Source organism: Ranitomeya variabilis, chromosome 3, assembly GCF_051348905.1.
Source record: "Ranitomeya variabilis isolate aRanVar5 chromosome 3, aRanVar5.hap1, whole genome shotgun sequence".
Lineage (NCBI taxonomy): Eukaryota > Metazoa > Chordata > Amphibia > Anura > Dendrobatidae > Ranitomeya > Ranitomeya variabilis.
In genome coordinates this window covers 340,674,319-340,700,525 of record NC_135234.1, presented here as the reverse complement: position 1 = coordinate 340,700,525, position 26,207 = coordinate 340,674,319, and positions in this window count along the sequence as shown.

Genomic DNA, 26,207 nt, shown 5'->3' with positions numbered 1-26,207 from the left:
ACTACAATATCTCTCTCTATATATATAGTTACATAGTTACATAGTTATTAAGGTTGAAGGAAGACTTTAAGGCCATGTTCACACAGTGCGTTTTTTACCGCGGAATCGCGGCGGTTTTGCCGCTGCGGTTCCGCAGCTGTTTTCCATGCAGGGTACAGTACACTGTACCCTATGGAAAACAGGACACACTGTGCACATGGTCCGGAAATTTAAAAAAAAAAGCCGTGCTGAATAGCTCCCGGAAAAAAGAAGGAGCATGTCAATTCTTCTTCCTGAACCGCAGCGGTTCTGCACCCATAGACCTCCATTGTGAGGTCAAAATCGCAGTAAAACCCGCAGATCAAAAATATATCTGCGGGTTTTACTGCGGTTTGTTGTGCAGAACCGCTGCAGCCGGAAGTGCGGGGAAGCCGGCGGAAGTGCGGGGCCGGAAGTGCGTGGGCGGAGAGACATGGAGGCATACCGGCGCATGGGGATCGTGTCGGCCGTTTGATTGATTTGGTATGTGTGTCTGTGTGTGTGTGTCTGTGTGTGTGTGTATGTGTGTGTGTGTGTGTGTGTGTGTGTGTGTGTGTGTGTGTGTGTGTGTGTGTATGTGTATGTGTGTGTGTATGCGTGTGTGTGTGCGTGTCCCCATGCGACGCTAGTGCCTCCATTGTGCTAAGTCGCCGTATGGACTACTACTCCCATCCGGTATTAGGATGGGAGAGTTGTCCCTGTGTCCGGCGACTTAGCACAATGGTAAAGTTACACCAAACACCTACACACAATACACATACATGACACACAGTACATACAACACATAACACAGAGTATATACTCACCAACAGCACACTTGTAGGCGAAGCCCTCGATCCTCCAGGAAAAAATCCCAAAATAATAAACCAAATTCATACTCCCTGTCCGCAGAATCCATAAAACGAGTGTCCCACGCCGATCGGCTGCTCTCCGGCGATATACTGCCAGGAGCGAAGCTCCTGGCAGTGTATCGCGTACTGTCCCGGAGCTCAATGACTCCGGCGTCTCGGTTAACAGCAGTACAGCTGCGTTGAACTTTCCCACGCAGCACTGCCGTTAAGCGAGAGTGCCGGGGTCAATGACCGCCGGTAAACTCGCTCGCGCATGCGCAGTGACACACCGACAGGAACTATGGCTCCTGTCAGTGTGTTGCTGCATCCGTGGAGAGCAGACATATCTCTGGATGTGTCTGTTCTCCATGGAAAATCTTCGTGGGATACGTGGCACTTAAATACGTGGCACTTAAATACGTGACACGTGTCACTTATACGTGATACGTGTCACTTAAATACATGACACGTGTCACTTATACGTGATACGTGTCACTTAAATACATGATACGTGTCACTTAAATACGTGGCACGTGGCACTTAAATACGTGGCACTGAAATACGTGATACGTGGCACGTGGCACTTAAATACGTGGCACGTGGCACTGAAATACGTGGCACGTGGCACTGAAATACGTGGCACGTGGCACTTAAATATGTGGCACGTGGCACGTGGCACTAAAATACGTGGCACGTGGCACTTAAATACGTGGCACGTGGCACTGAAATACGTGGCACGTGGCACTGAAATATGTGGCACGTGGCACTTAAATACGTGGCACGTGGCACTGAAATACGTGGCACGTGGCACTTAAATACGTGGCACGTGGCACTACAATACGTGGCACGTGGCACTTAAATACGTGGCACGTGGCACTGAGATACGTGGCACGTGGCACTTAAATACGTGGCACGTGGCACTAAAATACGTGGCACTGAAATACGTGGCACGTGGCACTGAAATACGTGGCACGTGGCACTTAAATATGTGGCACGTGGCACGTGGCACTAAAATACGTGGCACGTGGCACTTAAATACGTGGCACGTGGCACTACAATACGTGGCACTTAAATACGTGGCACGTGGCACTGAGATACGTGGCACGTGGCACTTAAATACGTGGCACGTGGCACTAAAATACGTGGCACTGAAATATGTGGCACGTGGCACTTAAATACGTGGCACGTGGCACTGAAATACGTGGCACTTAGGCTATGTTCACACTTGCGTTGTGCGCCGCAGCGTCGGCGCCGCAACACACAACGCAAAGTAAAACGCAGCAAAACGCATGCACAACGCTGCGTTTTGCGCCGCATGCGTCCTTTTTTTGATTGATTTTGGACGCAGCAAAAATGCAACTTGCTGCGTCCTCTGCGCCCGGATGCGTGCGCTGCAGTGACGCATGCGGCGCAAAACGCGGAGCGCTGTCATTCAAAACACGTCCACTCATTTTGGTGTTTAGTCCCAAAATGGAGGATGGAAGAAGAAAAGGGTTGGACAAGGAAATGACATCATTTCTTTTTTTTTTTTCCCCCACTGCAGTTAAAGCTTTATTTGTGTCAAACACAGACAATTTGCAGAGAAAACTGCATAAAAAAACGCACAAAAAACCGCACTAAAAAACGCACCAAAAAACGCACCAAAAACGCACCAAAAACGCACAAAAAACGCACCTGCGTTTTCTGCAGAGACCTGCAGATTCAGTCAGGAAAAAAAAAGGATGGAAATCCTGAACGTGTGAACATAGCCTAAGTCCATCTAGTTCAACCCATAGCCTAACATGCCCTAACATGTTCATCCAGGGGAAGGCAAAAAAACCCCATGTGGTAAGAGTAAGCTCCATCATGGGGAAAAAAATTCCTTCCCGACCCCACATACGGCAATCAGACTAGTTCCCTGGATCAACGCCTTATCAAGGAATCTAATATATATACCCTGTAACATTATACTTTTCCAGAAAGGTATCCAGTCCCCTCTTAAATTGAAGCAATGAGTCACTCATTACAACATCATACGGCAGAGAGTTCCATAGTCTCACTCAGGGGCGTAACTACCGCGGTCGCAGGGGTCGCAATTGCGACGGGGCCCGCAGTGCTTAGGGGCCCACCCAGTCCAGCAGACTGGGCGGGCTCCTAAGAACTCTAAGCTACAAAATGGGCCGCCGGCCCTTTAAATAATTCTTCCTTACAGGCCCTGCTGCGCGTGCACTCGCGATCACGGGTGGGACTGCACTTGACCCGCAGCAGAGCCCCTCCACCGCAGAGAGCCGCACACCACTACTATAGCTGCCACTGCTCTGTGCGCACAGGACCTGTGATGAGGTCACAGGAGGGGAGGAGTTGGAGTCACATGATCAAGGGCTTCCGTGTACTGCAGGACAGTAGTGCAGTGCTGTTTGTCATCATGCTGGAGGAGGGTAAGCTTTTGTGTGAGGTCAGGAGGGGTTTGGGTGGATGTAGCAGAGCAGTGTGTGTATGAGGTGTACAGAGCGGAGCCGTGTGTGTATGAGGTGTACGGAGCGGAGCTGTGTGTGTATGAGGTGTACGGAGCGGAGCTGTGTGTGTATGAGGTGTACAGAGCGGAGCTGTGTGTGTATGAGGTGTACGGAGCAGAGCTGGGTGTGCATGAGGTGTACGGAGCAGAGCTGGGTGTGCATGAGGTGTACGGAGCAGAGCTGGGTGTGCATGAGGCGTACGGAGCAGAGCCGGGTGTGTATGAGGTGTACGGAGCGGAGCCGGGTGTGTATGAGGTGTACGGAGCAGAGCCGGGTGTGCATGAGGTGTACGGAGCAGAGCCGGGTGTGCATGAGGTGTACGGAGCAGAGCCGGGTGTGCATGAGGTGTACGGAGCAGAGCAGTGTGTGTATGAGGTGTACAGAGCGGAGCCGTGTGTGTATGAGGTGTACGGAGCGGAGCCGGGTGTGTATGAGGTGTACGGAGCAGAGCTGGGTGTGCATGAGGTGTACGGAGCAGAGCTGGGTGTGCATGAGGTGTACGGAGCAGAGCCGGGTGTGTATGAGGTGTACGGAGCGGAGCCGGGTGTGTATGAGGTGTACGGAGCAGAGCCGGGTGTGCATGAGGTGTACGGAGCAGAGCCGGGTGTGCATGAGGTGTACGGAGCAGAGCCGGGTGTGTATGAGGTGTACGGAGCAGAGCCGGGTGTGTATGAGGTGTACGGAGCAGAGCCGGGTGTGTATGAGGTGTACGGAGCAGAGCCGGGTGTGCATGAGGTGTACGGAGCGGAGCCGGGTGTGCACGAGGTGTACGGAGCGGAGCCGGGTGTGCACGAGGTGTACGGAGCGGAGCCGGGTGTGCACGAGGTGTACGGAGCGGAGCCGGGTGTGCACGAGGTGTACGGAGCGGAGCCGGGTGTGCACGAGGTGTACGGAGCGGAGCCGGGTGTGCACGAGGTGTACGGAGCGGAGCCGGGTGTGCACGAGGTGTACGGAGCGGAGCCGGGTGTGTACGAGGTGTACGGAGCGGAGCCGTGTGTGTACGAGGTGTACGGAGCGGAGCCGTGTGTGTACGAGGTGTACGGAGCGGAGCCGTGTGTGTACGAGGTGTACGGAGCGGAGCCGTGTGTGTACGAGGTGTACGGAGCGGAGCCGTGTGTGTACGAGGTGTACGGAGCGGAGCCGTGTGTGTACGAGGTGTACGGAGCGGAGCCGTGTGTGTACGAGGTGTACGGAGCGGAGCCGTGTGTGTACGAGGTGTACGGAGCGGAGCCGGGGGTGTACGGAGCGGAGCCGGGGGTGTACGGAGCGGAGTCGGGTGTGTACGAGGTGTCGCATCTCTGCTTCAGGAAAATGGCCGCCGCGATCTCCATCTGGGCACGCGCGGCATCCTGCGGCCATTTTCCTGAAGCCGCGGCCAGCAGAGCGCCGCTTCTGCGCACGCGCGGCCAAAGGAAGATGGCCGCCCCCACCGATCACCAATGAAATGTCGCACATCACGCTATTTTCACTCCCCTGTGCAGTGGATTCGGGACCTTGGGCATGCGCACACCACTACGCCACCAACGGAAAACTAAGCAAGATCTGGGGGAAGACACCACGCCCATCTGACCAGACCAGCCTGATTGACAGGCGAAAACGACTACTTTGGTAATGTATTTCGGCAGCATAGGTGGGGAATCGGGGTCCACAAAATACACTATTGCAATGCACAGCTCAGGCCCTATTTAACAGTATTTTTATCTCATACGGAAAAAACGGGGTGACAGGTTCCCTTTAAGAGAAAGCCAAAATAACCCCGGGACAGAAGGCGAGAGCAGGGGGGAGGTGCGGGACAGAGCCGCTTTAGGCTAGTTTCACACTAGCGTTAACTGCAATACGTCGCAAATGCGTCGTTTTGCCGAAAATACGCATCCAGCAAAAGTTCTTGCTGGATACGTTTTTTCGTCATAGACTAACATTAGCGACGCATTGCCAAACGTCGCGTCCGTTTTGCGACGCTTGGGCGTGTGGTAGTGGACCGTCGGGAGAAAAAAACCTTACATGTAACGTTTTTTGCTCCCGACGGTCCACTTTTTCCGACCGCGCATGCGCGGCCGGAACTCCGCCCCCACCTCCCCGCACTTCCCCGCACCTCACAATGGGGCAGCGGATGCATGGGAAAAATGCATCCGCTGCCCCCGTTGTGCGGCGGAGACCACACTAGCGTCGGGAACGTCGGCCCGACGCACAGCGACGGGTTGTTCCCGACGCTAGTGTGAAACTAGCCTTAGTCAGGAGAAGCTGAGGAGCTGCAGCCGGTTTACATCAGCCACCCCTGTACCAGAGAGGAGATTGTGAGTTGTGTATATGAGCTGGTATCTCTGGTGTGTGTGTGTGTGTGTGTGTGTGTGTGTGTGTGTGTGTGGTATCTGTAGTGTGTGTGTGATAACTGTAGTATGTGTGTGATATCTGTAGTATGATGTGTGTGTGTGTGTGATATCTGTAGTGTGTGTGTGTTATCTGTAGTGTGTGTGTGTGTGTGTGTGATATCTGTAGTATGATGTGTGTGTGTGTGATATCTGTAGTATGTCTGTGTGTGTGTGTGATATCTGTAGTGTGTGTGTGTGTGATAACTGTAGTATGTGTGTGATATCTGTAATATGATGTGTGTGTGATATCTGTAGTGTGTGTAATAACTGATGTGTGTGTGTGTGTGTGATATCTGTAGTATGATGTGTGTGTGTGATATCTGTAGTGTGTGTGTGTGATATCTGTAGTATGTGTGTGTGTGTGTGTGTGAGGCAGCGGCGTAACTACTACGGTCGCAGCTGCAAGCGGCTCTGGCAGGTCAGGGGGCCGTGAGTCCCCTTGAGCCTGTCTCCCTTATGCTTGTGTCCCCATGTGCCAGTCTCCCTTGCCCATTAGTCCCTGTGTGTCCCCATGTGCCTGTCTCCCTTGTCCCCTTATGCTTGTGTCCCTTGTCCCCGTGTGCCAGTCTCCCTTGCCCATTAGTCCCTGTGTGTCCCCTTGAGCCTGTCTCCCTTATGCTTGTGTCCCCGTGTGCCAGTCTCCCTTGCCCATTAGTCCCTGTGTGTCCCCATGTGCCTGTCTCCTATGTCCCCTTGTGCTTGTGTCAGTCTCCTTTGTCCCCTTGTGCTTGTGTCAGTCTCCTTTGCCCACTAGTCCCTGTGTGTCCCCTTGTGCTTGTATCCCTTGTCCCCTTGTGTCAGTCTCTTGCTCACTAGTCCCTATGTGTCCCCTTGTGCCTGCCTCCCTTGTCCCCTTGTGCTTGTCCCTTGTCCCCGTGTGTCAGTCTCCATTGCCCACTAGTCCCCTTGTATCAGTCTCCCTTGCCCACTATTCCCCGTGTGTCAGTCTCCCTTGCCCACTAGTCCGTGTCCCCGTGTGCCAGTCTCTCTTGTCCACTAGTCCCCGTGTGCCCTTTGTGTCAGTCTCCCTTGCCCACTTGTGTCAGTCTCCCTTGCCCACTAGACCCCTTGTATCCTTCTCCCCTGCCTCCTAGCCCCCATGTGTCCCCTAGTGCCTGTCTTCCTTGCCCCCTTGTTCCCTCTCCTCTGCCCCCTCGTCACCATTTGCTCGTGTCTTTGTCACTGCCCCTGTATGGAGGGGCTGCATTATACTATGAGGGGGGCTGCATTGTATTCTATGGGGCTTACATTGAATTTTATGGCGGGGGGGGCCCCATTTGGAAGTTCGCACCGGGGCCCATAACTTTGTAGTTACGCCACTGGTCTCACTGCTCTTACAGTAAAGAATCCGCGTCTGTTATTATGCTTAAACCTTTTTTCCTCCAGACGTAGAGAATGCCCCCTTGTCCCTGTCACCGGTCTATGATTAACCCCTTCATGACCCAGCCTATTTTGGCCTTAATGACCTTGCCGTTTTTTGCAATTCTGACCAGTGTCCCTTTATGAGGTAATAACTCAGGAACGCTTCAACGGATCCTAGCGATTCTGAGACAGTTTTTTTGTGACATATTGGGCTTCATGTTAGTGGTAAATTTAGGTCGATAATTTCTGAGTTTATTTGTGAAAAAAATGGAAATTTAGCGAAAATTTTGAAAATTTTGCAATTTTCACATTTTGAATTTTTATTCTGTTAAACCAGAGAGTTATGTGACACAAAATAGTTAATAAATAACATTTCCCACATGTCTACTTTACATCACCATAATTATGGAAACAAATTTTTTTTTTGCTACGAAGTTATAAGGGTTAAAATTTGACCAGTGATTTTTCATTTTTACAACAAAATTTACAAAACCATTTTTTTTAGGGACCACCTCACATTTGCAGTCAGTTTGAGGGTTCTATATGGCTGAAAATACCCAAAAGTGACACCATTCTAAAAACTGCACCCCTCAAGGTGCTCAAAACCACATTCACGAAGTTTATTAACCCTTCAGGTGTTTCACAGCAGCAGAAGCAACATGGAAGGAATAAATTAACATTTAACTTTTTAGTCACAAAAATGATCTTTTCGCAACAATTTTTTTATTTTCCCAAGGGTAAAAGGAGAAACTGGACCACGAACGTTGTTGTCCAATTTGTCCTGAGTACGCTGATACCTCATATGTGGGGGTAAACCACTGTTTGGGCGCACGGCAGGGCTCGGAAGGGAAGGAGCGCCATTTGACTTTTTGAATGAAAAATTGGCTCCAATCTTTAGCGGACACCATGTTGCGTTTGGAGAGCCCCCGTGTGCCTAAACATTGGAGCTCCCGCACAAGTGATCCCATTTTGGAAACTAGACCTCCCAAGGAACTAATCTAGATTCATAGTGAGCACTTTGAACCCCCAAGTGCTTCACAGAAGTTTATAACGCAGAGCCATGAAAATAAAAAATAATTTTTCTTTTCTCAAAAATGATTTTTTAGCCCACAATTTTTTATTTTCCCAAGGGTAACAGGAGAAATTGGACCCCAAAAGTTGTTGTCCAGTTTCTCCTGAGTATGCTGATACCCCATATGTGGGGGTAAACCACTGTTTTGGCACACGTAGGGGTTTGGAAGGGAAGTAGTGACGTTTTGAAATGCAGACTTTGATGGAATGCTCTGCGGGCATCACGTTGCGTTTGCAGAGCCCCTGATGTGCCTAAACAGTAGGAACTCCCCACAAGTGACCCCACTTTGGAAACTAGACCCCCAAGGGAACTTATCTAGATGTGTGGTGAGCACTTTGAACCCCCAAGTGCTTCACAGAAGTTTATAACGCAGAGCCGTGAAAATAATAAATGTGTTTTCTTTCCTCAAAAATATTTTTTTAGCCCAGAATTTTTTAATTTTCCCAAGGGTAACAGGAGAAATTTGACCACAAAAGTTGTTGTCCAGTTTCTCCTGAGTACGCTGATACCCCATATGTGGGGGTAAACCACTGTTTGGGCACATGCCGGGGCTCGGAAGGGAAGTAGTGATGATTTGGAATGCAGACTTTGATGGAATGGTCTGCGGGCATCATGTTACGTTTGCAGAGCCCCTGATGTGCCTAAACAGTAGAAACCCCCCACAAGTGACCCAATTTTGGAAACTAGACCCCCCAAGGAACTTATCTAGATGTGTGGTGAGCACGTTCAACCCCCAAGTGCTTCACAGAAGTTTACAACGCAGAGCCGTGAAAATAAAAAATCATTTTTCTGTCCTCAAAAAAGATGTTTTAGCAAGCAATTTTTTATTTTCACAAGGGTAGCAGGAGAAATTGGACCCCAATATTTGTTGCCCAGTTTGTTGTGAGTATGCTGGTACCCAATATGTGGGGGTAAACCACTTTTTGGGCGCACGTCAGGGCTTGGAAGGGAAGTAGTGACATTTGAAATGCAGACTTTGATGGAATGGTCTGCGGGTGTCACGTTGCATTTGCAGAGCCCCTGATGTGCCTAAACAGTAGAAACACCCCACAAGTGACCCCATTTTGGATACTATACCCCCGAAGGAACTTATCTAGATGTGTGGTGAGCACTTTGAACCCCCAAGTGCTTCTCAGAAGTTTATAACGCAGAGCCGTGAAAATAAAAAATAATTGTTCTTTCCTCAAAAATTATGTTTTAGCAAGTAATTTTTTATTTTTGCAAGGGTAATAGGAGAAATTGGACCCCAACAGTTGTTGCCCAGTTTGTCCTGAGTATGCTGGTACCCCATATGTGGGGGTAAACCACTGTTTGGGCGCACGTCGGGGCTTGGAAGGGAGGGAGCACCATTTGACTTTTTGAAAGCAAGATTGGCTGGAATCAATGGTGGTGCCATGTTGCGTTTGGAGACCCCTGATGTGCCCAAACAGTGGAAACCCCTCAATTCTAACTTCAACACTAACCCCAACACACCCCTAATGCTAATCCCAACTGTAGCCCTAACCCTAATCACAACCCTAACACCAACACACCCGTAACCCTAATCCCAACCCTAACCCTAATCCCAACCCTAACCCTAATCCCAACCCTAACCACAACTGTAACCCCAACACACTCCTAACCCTATCCGTAACCCTAACCACAAGCCTAATCTTAACCCTATTTCCAACCCTAGCCCTAATTCCAACCCTAACTCTAATTCCAACCCTAACCCTAAGGCTATGTGCCCACGTTGCGGATTCGTGTGAGATTTTTCCGCACGATTTTTGAAAAATCTGCAGGTAAAAGGCACTGCGTTTTACCTGCAGATTTACAGTGGATTTCCAGTGTTTTTTTGTGCGAATTTCACCTGCGGATTCCTATTGAGGAACCGGTGTAAAACGCTGCGGAAACCGCACAAAGAATTGACATGCTGCGGAAAATACAACGCAGCGTTTCCGCACGGAATTTTCCACACCATGGGCACAGCGGATTTGGTTTTCCATAGGTGTACATGGTACTGTAAACCTGATGGAAAACTGCTACGAATTCGCAGCAGCCAATCCGCTGCGGATCCGCAGCCAATCCGCTGCGGATCCGCGGCCAATCCGCTGCGGATCCGCGGCCAATCCGCTGTGGATCCGCAGCCAAATCCGCACTGTGTGCACATGCCCTAACCCTAACCCTACCCCTAACCCTAACCCTAGTTCTAACCCTAGTTCTAACCCTAACCCTAGTGGAAAAAGAAAAAAAAAATATTTTCTTTTTTTTATTATTGTCCCTACCTATGGGGGTGATAAAGGGGGGGGGGGGTCATTTACTATTTTTTTATTTTGATCACTGTGAGGTTTTATCACAGTGATCAAAATGTACATGGAACGAATCTGCCGGCTGGCAGATTCGGCGGGCGCACTGCGCATGCGCCCGCCATCTTGGAAGATGGCGGCGCCCAGCGAGGAGACGTACGGACACCGGGAGGATCGGTAAGTATGAAGGGGTGGTGGGGGGGTGGATCGGAGCACAGGGGGGTGGATCCGAGCAAGGAGGGAGCGGACAGGAGGACGGGGGAGCGGGCAGGCGGACGGAGGGGACCGGACCACATAACGGAGGACTGGGGGGGCGATCGGTGGCGGTGGGGGGTGGCAGATCAGGTTTTCCAGCCATGGCCGATGATATTGCAGCATCGGCCATGGCTGGATTGCAATATTTCACCGTTTTTTTGGGTGAAATATTACAAATCGCTCTGATTGGCAGTTTCACTTTCAACAGCCAATCAGAGCGATCGTAGCCACGAGGGGGTGAAGCCACCCCCCCTGGACTGAAGCGCCACTCCCCCTGTCCCTGCGGATCGGGTGTAATTGGAGTTAACCCTTTCACCCGATCTGCAGGGACGCGATCATTCCATGACGCATACGCTGCGTCACAGGTCGGATTGGCACCGACTTTCATGACGCAGCGTATGCGTCAAAGGTCGGGAAGGGGTTAAAAAGATCAGCAGAAAGGTCTTTGTACTGTCCCCTCATATATTTATACATTAACATAAGATCACCCCTTAGTCTTCGTTTTTCCAAACCAAATAGCCCCAAGTGTAATAACCTATCTTGGTATTGCAGACCCCCCAGTCCTCTAATAACCTTGGTTGCTCTTCTCTGCACCCGCTCCAGTTCAGCTATGTCTTTCTTATACACCGGAGACCAGAACTGTGCACAGTATTCTAAGTGTGGTCGCACTAGTGACTTGTATAGAGGTAAAATTATGTTCTCCTCATGAGCATCTATGCCTCTTTTAATGCATCCCATTATTTTATTTGCCTTTGTAGCAGCTGCCTGACACTGGCCACTGAATATGAGTTTGTCATCCACCCATACACCCAGGTCTTTTTCATTGACGGTTTTGCCCAGAGTTTTAGAATTAAGCACATAGTTATACATCCTATTACTTCTACCCAAGTGCATGACCTTACATTTATCCCCATTAAAGCTCATTTGCCATTTATCAGCCCAAGCTTCTAGTTTACATAAGTCAGCCTGTAATATAAAATTGTCCTCCCCTGTATTGATTACCCTGCAGAGTTTAGTGTCATCTGCAAATATTGAAATTCTACTCTGAATGCCCCCTACAAGGTCATTAATAAATGTTAAAAAGAAGAGGCCCCACTACTAACCGTGACCCAGTCCGAGTATGCTCCATTAATAACCACCCTTTGTTTCCTATCCCTGAGCCAACTCTCAACCCACTTGCACATATTTTCCCCTATCCCCATTATTCTCATTTTATGTATCAACCTTTTGTGTGGCACCGTATCAAAAGCTTTTGAAAAGTCCATATACACTACATCTACTGGGTTCCCTTGGTCCAGACCGGAACTTACCTCTTCATAGAAGCTGATCAAATTAGTCTGACATGATCGGTCCCTAGTAAACCCGTGCTGATACTGGGTCATGAGGTTATTCCTCTTCAGATACTCCAGTATAGCATCCCTTAGAATGCCCTCCAGGATTTTACCCACAGTAGAGGTTAAACTTACTGGCCTATAATTTCCGAGTTCAGTTTTTGTCCCCTTTTTGAATATTGGCACTACATTTGCTATACGCCAGTCCTGTGGTACAGACCCTGTTATTATGGACTCTTTAAAGATTAAAAATAATGGTCTATCAATGACTGTACTTAATTCCTGCAGTACTCGGGGTTGTATCCCATCCGGGCCCGGAGATTTGTCAATTTTTGTGATTTTTAGACGCCGCCGTACTTCCTGCTGGGTTAAGCAGGTAACATTAAATTGGGAATTATTATCACTAGTCATATTGGCTGCCATGGGATTTTCTTTTGTAAATACTGATGAAAAAAAGTCATTTAGCATATTGGCTTTTTCCTCATCCTCATCCACCATTTCACCCAGACTATTTTTAAGGGGGCCAACACTATCATTTTTTAGTTTCTTACTATTTATGTAGTTAAAGAATATTTTGGGGTGATTTTTGCTCTCTAGCTCTCTAGCAATGAGTCTCTCTGTCTCAATCTTTGCTGCCTTGATTTGCTTTTTACATAATTTATTTAATTTTTTGTATTTATTTAATGCCTCCTCACTACCTACTTCCTTTAATTCTCTAAATGCTTTCTTTTTGTCCCTTATTGCGCCCCTTACAGCTCTATTTAGCCATATTGGTTTCCTCCTATTTCTAGTATGTTTATTCCCATACGGTATATACTGTGCACAGGTCCTATCCAGGATGCTAATAAATGTCTCCCATTTTCTTTGTGTACTTTTATGTCTCAGGATATCGTCCCAGTTAATTGCATCAAGATCCTCTCTCATCCGTTGGAAATTTGCCCTCCTGAAGTTTAGTGTCCTTGTCACCCCTCTACTACACATCTTATTAAAGGAGACATGAAAACTTATTATTTTGTGATCACTATTCCCCAAGTGACCCCCAACCCTTATATTTGATATGCGATCTGGCCTATTGGTTAATATTAGGTCTAGCAGTGCCCCCCTTCTTGTTAGGTCCTGAACCAGTTGTGAAAGGTAATTGTCTCTCATAGTTGTCAAAATCCGATTACCTTTACTGGAACTGCAGGTTTCTGTTCCCCAATCTATTTCAGGGTAGTTGAAGTCCCCCATAATAATGACTTCTCCTTGAGTCGCAGCTTCATCTATTTGCTTTACAAGGATATTCTCCATTGCTTCCATTATTTTTGGAGATTTATAACAAACCCCTATCAGTAATTTATTATTTTTTCCCCCTCCCCTTATCTCCACCCACAGGGACTCTACATTTTCATTAGATTCACCTATATTATCACGCAGGATGGGTTTTAAGGTCGATTTTACAAACAGACACACCCCACCCCCTCGCTTATCTGTACGGTCATTTCTGAAAAGGCTATAGCCCTGCAAGTTAACAGCCCAGTCATGGCTCTTATCCAGCCATGTTTCAGATATCCCCACCATGTCATAATTATGTTCCAACAACATTAGCTCTAATTCGTCCATTTTGTTGGCGAGGCTTCTGGCATTAGTATACATGCACTTGATGTTCCTCTCTGTACCTCTATTCTTTCTTAAATTACTAACTGTTCTAACCCCACCCCCCATGCCTCCGCCACCCCCAACTTCCTTATTTGTGCCCAGGTCTCTATCTGCACTATCTTCCCCACCTATAAAATGAATACCCTCCCCCCCATTCCCTAGTTTAAACACTCCTCCAACCTTCTAACCATTTTCTCCCCCAGCACAGCTGCACCTTCCCCATTGAGGTGCAGCCCATCCCTAGCGTAGAGCCTGTAGCCAACTGAGAAGTCGGCCCAGTTCTGCAGGAACCCAAACCCCTCCTTCCTACACCAATTCTTGAGCCACTTATTAACCTCCCTAATTTCCCGTTGCCTCTCTGGCGTGGCACGTGGTACAGGCAGTATTTCAGAAAATACCACGTTGGAGGTCCTTGCTTTCAGCTTGCAGCCTAATTCCCTGAAATCATCTTTAAGGACCTTCCACCTACCTCTAACTTTGTCATTTGTGCCAATGTGCACCATGACCGCTGGGTCCTCACCAGCCCCTCCCAATAACCTGTCAACCCGATCAGCGATGTGTCGGACTCGAGCGCCAGGTAGGCAGCACACCGTTCGACGATCCCTGTCTTTGTGACAGATTGCCCTATCTGTTCCCCTAATAATTGAGTCCCCCACTACCAGCACCTGTCTGGCCTGCCCTGCTCTCCTACTTCCCTCCTTACTGGAGCAGTCACTCCTCCGGCTTTCAGAAGACATGCCTGGCTGCAGCAGTGCTACCCCTGTACTGGCACCCCCCTCATCTGCCAACTTAGCAAACTTATTGGGGTGTGAAAGATCAGGACTAGCCTCCCTGGCACTCTTCCCTCTACCCCGCTTCCTAACTGTCACCCAGCTAACTGCCTCACTGTCCTGCAGCTCCATCCTACCATCCCCCTCCTCATCTATCCCATTGAGTGTCTGCTCTGTGAGCAGAAGAATCCTCTCCATATTGTCTATGGATCTCAGTGTTGCCAGCTGCACATTTAGATCCAGTATCTGGGTTTCCAAATGCACAACGTGCTCACATCTCGCACAGCAGTATGCACCCTCGACCGGCTGATCAAGGACTGCATACATGTGGCAAGATGTGCACTGGATGGCATTAACAATTGTGGAGCACATTTCCTAATGGGGATTGCACCAGACAGAAACGTTAAATAAAAATAAATACAAAGTATTAATTAACACTTGGAACAGCAATTCCTCCCTTGGAAACTCCCTGATTCCAAAGTCACTGAGTCACAAGTCACACTTACCGCCGTCCACACTTACGCTCAGGTCACACTCAGCTCGCTCACACTCGCTATGCTGAAGATTTAAAGATTTTTTTTTTCCTCTATTTCCCTTCAACAACAAGCCACCTTGCTGTTCAAATGCACTTCCAAAAATATTATAATAATAATAATAATAATAATCTTTATTTTTATATAGCGCTAACATATTCCGCAGCGCTTTACAATTTGCACACATTATCATCGCTGTCCCCGTTGGGGCTCACAATCTAAATTCCCTATCAGTATGTCTTTGGAATGTGGGAGGAAACCGGAGTACCCGGAGGAAACCCACGCAAACACGGAGAGAACATACAAACTCTTTGCAGATGTTGTCCTTAGTGGGGCTTGAACCCAGGACTCCAGCGCTGCAAGGCTGCTGTGCTATCCACTGCGCCACCGTGCTGCCCGATTTGATTTATCTGCTTGCGGTAGTATTGCGGCACATTATTATACAGATCAAACACTGTTTAACTATAGTACCGTCTACCTTTCTATATCAATGTTGTTTTAGGGATCACAGTTTCTGTTTTCTGTTTGAGTCTGGACAGTTCTCTTCATGTGTCACATTCATGTGGCTTTGTTGCTATTACCTTGTATTTTATAGTTATTATATTTACTAAATAATTAAGTATTTGTGATGTTGAGTCACTACTCACGGGCAAGTTGTGAGGCAGGGTAGTCAAGAGGTCCGAGGCAGATGCCAGGAGGGCTCGTGCTAAGTTAAAGGCGTGGTGAGGAAACAGTCCGAGTGAAATGCCAGAAGAGTACATCAAGGCCAGGGAGTATAACAAATGGATAGTCAGAGGCCAAGTCCGGGGTCAGATACCTGAAGTCAGAGAGCGTCAAAGGCAGTAGTGATAATCCACGAGCATTTTCACAACAGATCTAAGGTCATGAACAAGAAGTCAGACTGACTAAAGCAAAGCTAACACTGACAATCTGTTGCTCACAGCAACCCAGCTAAATACCTAGCAAATCATTTGAGGAAGGGAGGCACCTTGGAAAATGCACACAGACTAGACCTGATTGAGAAGCTGGGCTGTCAATCAAAATGCTGATGGCACAGCATGTCCCAGGATCAGATTGGATGACTCAACTGTCACTTACAAAACCGACAGTCCAGTACACTCCAGATTCCATAGGGCAGCTGAAATGTCACTCTCAGCATCTATGGGCCACAGTCAGTTATGAAACTAACAGTATTTTATTTGATTATGTATGATCCTTCCATATCGCTGTAGGTTTCTATACATCAACCCATTGCTGCAGCAGCAAATTTTCATTCTTGCGTTGCATTTTTCCGTCTCCCTCCTTCCAAGAACCATAACTTTCTTATTTTTCCTGTCCACCTAGCCTTTAAGTTTCTTTATGTTTAATGGGAAAAAAGGGAAGTGACAATTTTTTTTAAATATTATATGTATCTTTATTTTTCTTGTTCTAAATGTTGCCTTGGCAATATACAGATTGAAAGAGGAAAACCCCTCTCAAGAGTTAACAATGAAGACATCCACTTTTAAAATGTTCTTCTCTGCTGTTGGTCCACGGCACAATGTAATATTTAGGGTTGAAAGGATCGCTGACAAACCTTCAAACATACCTGATAGCATTAGAGAAAAAAATAACACACACATATTATTTTACCACTGTTTATATCAACAGTACAAAGTAGTCAAATTAGAGAAAATTACAGGGCCTATTATAATACTTAGCATGTCATATAACTCTCATCTAACTAGATTTTCAAACTCAATATTGCGTTTGTATCATTTAGTGTTTTCAGCCCTGGGCAATATTTGAACCTCTTAGATCTTCTAACAAGGCCACACAATTATTTCACATATCCATGAGAGTGCAGACACTACACAGATGAAGACAAACACAAGACAGGGAGGTGATGTCAGTGGGCAAAGTCCTAGCTTCTGTTTTCTCTCTGTTTCAGCATACAGACTGATTCTTGTTTCAAACACAATGATAGGAAATGTGAAGGGTAACAGGAGAAATTGGACCTCAAATGTTGTCCCATTTGTCCCAAGTATGCTGGTACCCCATATGTGGGAAAAAACTGTTTGGGCACACGTTGGGGCTCTAAAGGGAAGTACTGACGTTTTGGAATGCAGACTTTGATGGAATCGTCTGCGGGCGTCATGTTCCATTTGCAGAGCCCCTGATGTGCCTAAACAGGAACCCCCCCCACAAATGACATCATTTTGGAAAGTAGACCCCCAAAGAACTTACCTAGATGTGCCTCCTTTGGAACTAATCTGTTTCCTGTAAAGTAAATTAGTAGTGCATGGAGGTGTGGTACAATTGAAAGCAATCCTTCATACACAGGCCAGGTTTGTTGGGGCAGGTGTCGCATTGATAGATGTGTCCTTGCGTATTTCTCTTTTGTAGCACACTCGGCACCTTTTTTGCGGCTTACGTTTTCTTCCAGTTGGCGGGACCACCCCAGGAAAATGCTGACCTGGTACGATACGAGCACCTTCAGTTCCAGACGTACTGGGGCCCGCTCCTTCCCTCGTGCCAAACATCAGGGCCTTAACCACTACCTCTTGGAAATGAAGGTACAATGTATTGGTGTTGCGTGCACATCGTGACAGCAGGAAAGCATTGAGCATTGCCATTTGTACAATGTGCACGGACAGCTTTTTGTACCACACCTTGGCCTTTCTCAAAGCACTGTACCGTTGGAGGAATTGATCGGAGAGATCAATGGCCCCCATGTTTTTGTTGAACCCCAGTACACAGGTCGGTTTGCTGACCTCTGTAGAGGTACCCCGTACAGTGCTGAGGGCGCTGCCATCACCGTGTATGGTGGTTAATAGAAGGACATCCCTCTTGTCCTTGTACTTGACCACCAGCAGGTGGTCGCTACATTAGGCTTTGCTCTCACCTTTTCTAAGAATCTGCCCAAGTAGCATCTTCGGGAGGCCTCTCTGATTTTTGCGGACAGTACCGCAGGCTGCGGTACCTTGTGCAGAGAGCGATTTGTAGAGTGGGATGCTGGTTTAAAAGTTATCGGTATAGAGGTGATAACCTTTATCCAGCAGTGGGTACACCAAATCCCACACAATTTTCCCACTCACTCCCAGTATAAAAGGACACTCAGGTGGTTCAGTCCTGCTGTCCTTCCCTTCGTACACTCTAAAGCTGTAGGTGTACCCTGAGGTACTCTCACACAGCTTGTAGAGTTTGATTCCGTACCTGGCCCTCTTGCTGGGCAGGTACTGACGGAATCCGAGCCGTCCCTTAAAATGAATTAAGGACTCATCCACGCAAGATGTCCCTTTGAGGCACGTACACTTCAGCAAACTTTTTGTTAAAGTGTTCGATGACCGGCCAAACTTTGAACAGACGGTCAAAGTTGGGGTCATCTCGTGCGGGACACTGTGCATTATCGTTATAATGCAGGAACTTATGGATAGCCTCAAAACACGTCCTGGTCATGACCATTCGGAACACTGGAGTGTTATATAAAATATCAACACTCCAATATTGCCGAAGTTCAGGCTTCTTCAGGATCCCCATGTGCAGGACCAGGCCCCAAAACTGCATCATTTCAACTGCGTCTACAGGAGACCAGTTAGAATATGATGAACCCGAGTTTTTTTCCAAAAATTGACGAGCATACAAATTAGTTTGCTCCACCATGAGGTTAACGAAAGCCTCAGAGAAAAAGACTTTGAAAAAGTCTAGTTCTGTGAGGCCGGTGGTGTCAAACTTGATTCCTGATTCTACCACAAAATCAGGAATCAGTGGCTCGTAATTTTTGGGTGGCGAGGTCCATATGGGGTCCGCAGTGGGGTGCGCTGGTTTGTCTTCGGCAATGGTGGGCACTGTTTCATCTTCATCTTGATCTTCGTCAATGATGGGCGCTACCTCCTCTTCTGTCCTGCGGCGTCTGCGTGGCGGTTACACAGGGCCGGAGGAGGAAGATGAGGAGTGGAAAGAGGATGAGGAAGAATCGGAAAAATAAAGAAAAGTGGGATCCTCTCCCTCGCTATCAGTGTCGGAGGCAAGGAAAGAATATGTCTCCTCCGCTGAATAGCGCTGTTGGGACGAGCGGGACATTTTTGTTGTAAGTATGGTGCTTGGGTGTACTTTATTGGCAACTATGTGTAAGTGTGGGGGGGATAGTGCTTGGTGCAAACTACTCTGAAAAGAAAAAGCTAAAGGAAAAAAAAGCAAATAGGGGAAAAATAATACCTGTGAAAGGAAAAGTCTAAAACCGCTGGCCCTAGCTCAGATAAGTGAACCGCGTCACTTATCAAAGTTCGGCGGCTGCTGGGTGTGCGAACAGGGATGTGAAAAAAAAACAGCAGGCACAAGACCTCTGATAAGTGAACCGTGTCACTTATCAAAGTTCAGCGGCTGCTGTGTGTGTGCACAGGGACGTGAGAAAAAAAAAGAAAACGGAAGGCACGGGCTAGACGCGGTGGCTGGGTGAGCGCACGGGGATGTGAAAAAAAAAAAGGAAACGGAAGGCACGGATTAGGCGCGGGGGCTGGGTGAGCGCACGGGGATGTGAAAAAAAAAGAAAACAAGGCACGGGTTAGACGCGGCAGCTGGGTGAGAGCATGGGGATGTGAAAAAAAAAGAAAACGGAAGGCACCTGTTAGACGCGGCGGCTGGGTGCGTGCACGGGGATGTGAAAAAAAAACGGCAGGCACGAGAGCTTTGATAAGTGAACCGCGTCACTTATCAAAGTTCGGCGGCTGCTGGGCGTGTGCACAGGTGTGGTGCAAGAGGGGGTGAAAAAAAAAAAGGAAAACGGCAGGCACAAGCTCTGATAAGTGAACTGGGTAACTTATCAAACTTTGGCGGCTGCTGGGATGGGTGTACAGAGTTGGCGCAAAGGGGGCTGATGAGAAAAAAAAGCGAGCACGAGTGTTTATCGGTGAACTGCGTCACCAATCAACACTTGGCGGCTGCTAAACGTGCGCACGGAGGTGGCGTAAAGAGGGATGGAGGGGGTAAAAAAGAGGGGGAAGGGGAGATGGGGGATTGGGGGGTGAAGAGAGATTGGGTAGCGGCAGTGATAGCACTTACGTTTGTAGTCTCCCTTCTTTCTTCTGTCTTCTTTCTTCGTTCTTCTTTCTTTTCTAAGGCAGGGATTGTGGTGTTACAGGCTTCTGTAGCACCACAAGGCCCAGCAGGAGGAGATCTGGCTGTGTGACCACTCTGCAGGAGTCCTCAGCTAGAGTGAGGACCCCTGCAGAGCGGTCAGACAGGTCACAGGCAGGTGACAGACAGGTCACAGAGCGGTCACACTGCTGCTGTGAGCTGTCATTGGTGGGATAGAATGATCACATCGATCCCACCAATCCCTGCAGGCCCTGGTAACCATGGCAACTGCCTAGGATGGCCCTGGATTACACTATTTATGGAGGCGTTTTCTGGCATATTGCAGTATAAAGCAAATTCTCGCATTATGTTTAGGACTACTCATGCAATGTAAAGTACACCAAAGTAACAGAAAAATACCCAATATTAACATTTTTGCCACAAAGTGATTTAAAACTATGTTTTCCAGTCCAAACAGTAAATACAGCAGTGGACAGCAAGGCAATTATAGCAATAAAATAATGAATACTCACCCATGGCACTCGACTCTCCATTCCAACGTTGCCATTTGTGCTGGGAGCGGTGATGTCACTAAAAGCCAATGACCTGGCCAGGGTGGCCACTGACTGATCACTCCTGACCCTGCAACCATTTTAGTGGCTGCTGTTGTTAGGTCACTGGTGGTTAACCCCTTTCCAACACCAAGCACAATAGTATGCCGATGCTGGACTCCACCTATTTGGTGCAGACTCCGGTGCTTTCCGGGCACATGACAGCTAATCTATACATCTGACATGTGCCAAGAACAGCTGCAGGTGGACTCGTGATCCACCCGCGGCTGTTAACTAGTTCAATGCTTCTGTCAATTTCTGACAGCGGCATTAAACTTGCGGTTACCTGCAGCACATCACTAAACCCGTCCATCGGTGACCCCGTCACATGATCATGGGTCACCGATGGGTCAGCATGACAACCAGAGGTTTCCAGCAGACCTCTATGGTTGTCATAGCCAGATTGCTATGAGCGCCGCCCGGTGGTCGGCGCTCATAGCAAGTGAGCATTTCTGCTACACACAGGCGATCTGATCATCGCCTTTGTGTAGCAGAGGCGATCGAAGTACTGCTGCTTCTGGTCTCCCATAAAGACTATTGATGAAATGAAAAAACACAAGGCGCCCCTAATGTGTCACACTGTTTAGGAAAACATACAGTCCTATGTAGGGAATGTACTCACCTATTGGAGTTGTGAACCTAGGTCACAACTCCCATGTAGGCTTAACCGTAGCAGCAGGTCTCCACAAGAATCCAATAAAGGATGTTGAGGGTAGTAATCTTAGGCGAACTGAAGACCGCGCACACGGTGTGAATTTTTAGGTAGTTTATTGAAGCCTACGCGTTTCAAGAGCTTTCTTGCTCTCTTCTTCAGGGCATCAACCCTGAAGAAGAGAGCAAGAAAGCTCTTGAAACGCGTAGGCTTCAATAAACTACCTAAAAATTCACACCGTGTGCGCGGTCTTCAGTTCGCCTAAGATTAATAAAGACTATTGAAGCATGCAAAGAGTAAAAAATAAAGTTTTCAAAAATATTTAAAAAAATATAAAAAGGAGGGGAGGGAGGGGAAATTGGTTATAGTTATAAAAAATACTGTCTAATAGTCAAAGTACTGTAAAATCTTGCTTGTCAGATCTTCTGATACTTTTTGTATTTTACGTTTACTGTTCAATAAAGACGGTTTAAAAAAAAAATTCAAATTGCCCCCCTTTTGCCCCATTCAAAATAAAACAATAAAAAAAATTCAAACATACACATATTTTGTTTCGCCACGTTCAGAATCGCCCGATCTATCAATATAACAAAATAATTAACCCGATCACTAAACGGCATAATGAGAAAAAAGTCAAAACACCAGAATAACTTTTTTTGGTTGCCGCAACATTGCATTAAAATGCAATAACGGGCGATCAAAAGATCGTATTTGCACCAAAATGGTATCTTTAAAAACGACAGTTTGGTGCGGAAAAAGTAAGCCCTACCCAACCCGAGATCACGAAAAATGGAGACCCTACGGGTATCGGAAAATGGTGACTTTTTTTTTTAACAAACTTTGGAATTTGTTTTCATCACTTAAGAAGAAACCTATACATGTTTGGTGTCTATGAACTCGTGATGACCTAGAGAATCATAATGGCAGGTCAGTTTTAGCATTTAGTAATAAAGTAAAACAAAAAACAATTGTGGAATTGCACTTTTTTTGCAATTTCATCGCACTTTGAATTTTTTCCCCGTTTTCCAGTACACAATATGTTAAAACCAATGGTGTCGTTCAAAAGTACAACTTGTCCCGCAAATTTTTTTAATATATTTTTTAAAACTTTTTTTAAAAAACTTTTGGCATGCTTCAATAGTCTGCTGGAGACCTCTGGTTGTCATGCCAACTAATCAGGGACTCGCGGTCATGTGACATGGGTGTGACATGGGTGCCAATTCCGGTGCGCTTGCTGGAAACGCGTGTTAAATGCTGCTGTCAGAGATTGACATTGGCATTTAACGAATTAACAGCTGTGATTCCTCCCGCAGCTGTTAGCGGCACATGTCAGTTGTTTAAAACAGCTGACATATGCCAGAAAAGATGTGGGCTCACCGCCGGAGCCCACATCAAAGGGAGGGTGTCTGACATCGGCGTATTACGCTCGATGTCAGAAAAGGGTTAAAATAACTTGATTGAAGCTGTCTATTTTATGATGACAAGTTCCCTTCAAATTTTGTGTGGATGTCACTCTCTGGAGCAAGAGGCTTCATGCAATGTTTACTTGGTATTGCAGCAATAGAGATCAGACAGCTCAATGATAACAAAATCCTTAGTGTAAAGGTCATAGTATGCTGCATACAGGCAATAACATTTCAGAACACAGTCTGAATTATCTGTTTAATACAATATCATTTACATACCGAAAATGACTATGATTATACTAGCTATCTGTGATTTAAGCTACATACACACGTACAGTCTTGCTCACCATTATTGGCACCCCTTAATTTTTTTCATAAACTGTACAATATCTTCAGAAATAAATGGAAATGTACCAAAGTTATATCCTCAGGATTTTTTAATTAGTGGTCAGAAGTAATACAACAATAAAACATTGTTTTTCAACTTACATGTTGCAATTTCAAAGAAGAAACAGAATAAACAGCATGTGCAGCAATAAAGGCACCTCAAATTAATACTTGGTTGCCACACCCTTTGGCATTGATGATCGTCTCCAAATGTTTCTTGTAGCCATCTATAAGCTTCTTGCACTTCTCAGCTGGTATTTTCTTCCACTCGTCCTTTGCAGATTGTTCAAGCTCTTGAATGTTTGCAGGGTTCTTTTTCCCAATGGCAGATTTCAGCTCACCCCAAAGATTTTCAATGAGACTGAGGTCAGGACTCATTGCTGTCCAATTTTAAACAACCATTTTTTTCTTTTTCAACCATTCCTGTGCACTTTTGGATGTGTGCTTTGGGTAATTGTCTTGCTGGAGGACCCGTTATCTTTGATTCAAACCAAGTTTGCTTACACTCGGTAGGACATTTTAAAAGCTTTTGATAATTCACTGATTTCATGATTCCTGTGATACGGTCAAGGCCTTCAGTACCCGATGCAGCAAAGCAAACCAACAGCATTATGGATCCTCTACCATGCTTAACTGTTGGTAGGGTGTTCTTTTCCTTATAAGCTTCATTGCACGTTCTTTAACCCCTTAGTGACCGCCGATAAGCCTTTTAACGGCGGCAGTTAAGGGTACTTATTCCTCAGTGCCACTTTTTAACGGTACCGAAAAATAAGGTTATAGCGCCCACCAGCATTGGAAATTCTAAGGAGTCTCGGCTACCGGGGGTAGCTGGGACTCCAGAGAACATTATTCGGGTCATTTTTTACCAACCCCACTGTTGCCATCACCGTTATTCATGCAATAACGGCAACCACAAAAAAAGTCTGATTTCCTATTTAATTTCTTTCTCCTCTGATATGATCTATCACATCGGAGGAGAGAGAAATGGTGTCCCCCGAGCCTCCGCCGATACTTACGGTGTCCCTGGACCCTCTTGCATCCCCCGGTCCTGTCCCCTGGCCATCGGCGACGTCTTCCAGGCAGAAAATGGTGGGTGCATGCATAGTGCCCCCACCAAGATTTGCCAGCCGGCACCAGGCAACAACAATAGGAAATTTTTGCTATTGGTTCATTGTGATAAAACAAATAGTAAATCAATCCCCCCTTATCACCACCTTAGTTCGCTAAAAATAATAAAATAAAAAAATGCATTTCCATTTTTCCATTAGGTTTAGGGTTGGGCTAGGGTCAGAGTTAGGCCGGGGTCACACTTGCGAGTGCAATGCGAGAAACTTGCACAAGTCTCTCGCCTCAATGCCCAGAGCGTGCGGCTGCATGAATTTCTATGCAGCGGAGTGCTCCGTTCCTGAGAGACGGCAGCTGTGCCGGGTACTGATGCAAGAGACTCATGAGAGTTTCTCACATTGTACTCTTAAGTGTGATGTCGGCCTTAGGGTTGGGGCTAGGGTTAGGGTTGGGGTTAGAGCTAGGGATAGGGTTGGGATAGGGATAGCTTAGGGATAGGATTGGGGCTAGGGTTAGGGTTGGGGCTAGGGTTAGGGTTGGGCTAGGGTTAGGGTTGGGGCTGGGCTTTAGTGTTAGGATTGGGGTAAGGTTTGTGTTGGGGTTAGGGTTATGGTTGTGGTAAGGGTTGGGGATACAGTTAGGGTTGGGATTAGGGTTAGGGGTGTGTTAGGGTTGTGGTTAGGGTTGGGATTAGGATTAGGGGTGTGTTGGGGATAGGGTTGGAGTTAGAATTGGGAGATTCCACTGTTTAGGCACACCAGGGGGTCTCCAAATGCGACATGGTACCAACCATTGATTCCAGACAATTTTGCGCTCAAAAAGTCAAACTGTGCTCCCTCCCATCTGAGCCCTGCCATGCGCCCAAACAGTGCCTTTCCCCCACATACAGGGTATCTGCGTATTTAGGAGAAATTGCACAACAAATGTTGTGGTCCATTTTCTCCTAATACCCTTGTGAAAATAAAAAAAATAATTACAAAGTAAATTTTTTGTGGAAAAAGTAAAATGTTCATTTTTTCCTTCCACCTTGCTTTAGTTCTTGTGAAGCACCTGAAGGGTTAATAAACTTCTTTTTTTTATTCCAATAAATTTTTGTTAAGTTTTCAAAATTCAGTACAAACAGCCGCCTGCCAACATGGCTGACAGAATCACATAACTAGCAAAGGATATCTGTGCAATATATCAATAACACTGTGATCTCAGATTTTCCCTCAAATAATCATGTATTGTATATTAACTTTTGAATATTAAACAGTAAACATAATGTATTGGACAAGGAGGCAATATGAACTGTTACTTCATAATTACACCCAAACTCAACATGTGCATAGTCACATAGGAGCTGGAGATTCCACCATTACTTTTCTAATTCTTATCCTGCCTCAATCAAGTGGGGTGGACATAGGACTGTCCAATCAGGGATCCCATACAGTGGGTACGGAAAGTATTCACTCTTTGTTTCATTGCAGCCATTTGGTACATTCAAAAAAGTTTTTTTTTCTCATTAATGTACACTCTGCACCCCATCTTGACTGAAAAAAACATGTAGAAATTTTTGTAAGTTTATTAAAATAAGAAAAACTGAAATATCACATGGTCATAAGTATTCAGACCCTTTGCTCAGTATTGAGTAGAAGCTCCCTTTTGGGCTAGTACAGCCATGAGTCTTCTTGGGAATGATGAAACAAGTTTTTCAAACCTGCATTTGGGGATACTCTGCCGTTCTTACTTGCAGATCCTCTCCAGTTCAGTCAGGTTGGATGGTGAACGTTGGTGGACAGCCATTTTTAGTTCTCTCTAGAGATGCTCAATTGGCATTAGGTCAGGGCTCTGGCTGGGCCAGTCAATAATGGCCAGATAGTTGTTCTGAAGCCACCCCTTTATTATTTTAGCTGTGTGCTTAGGGTCATTGTCTGGTTGGAAGGTGAACCTTCGGCCAAGTCTGAGTTCAGAGGACTCTGGAAGAGGTTTTCATCCAGGATATCTCTGTACTTGGCTGCATTCATGTTTCCTTCAATGACAACCAGTCATCCTGTCCCTGCAGCTGAAAAATACCCCCATAGCATGATGCTG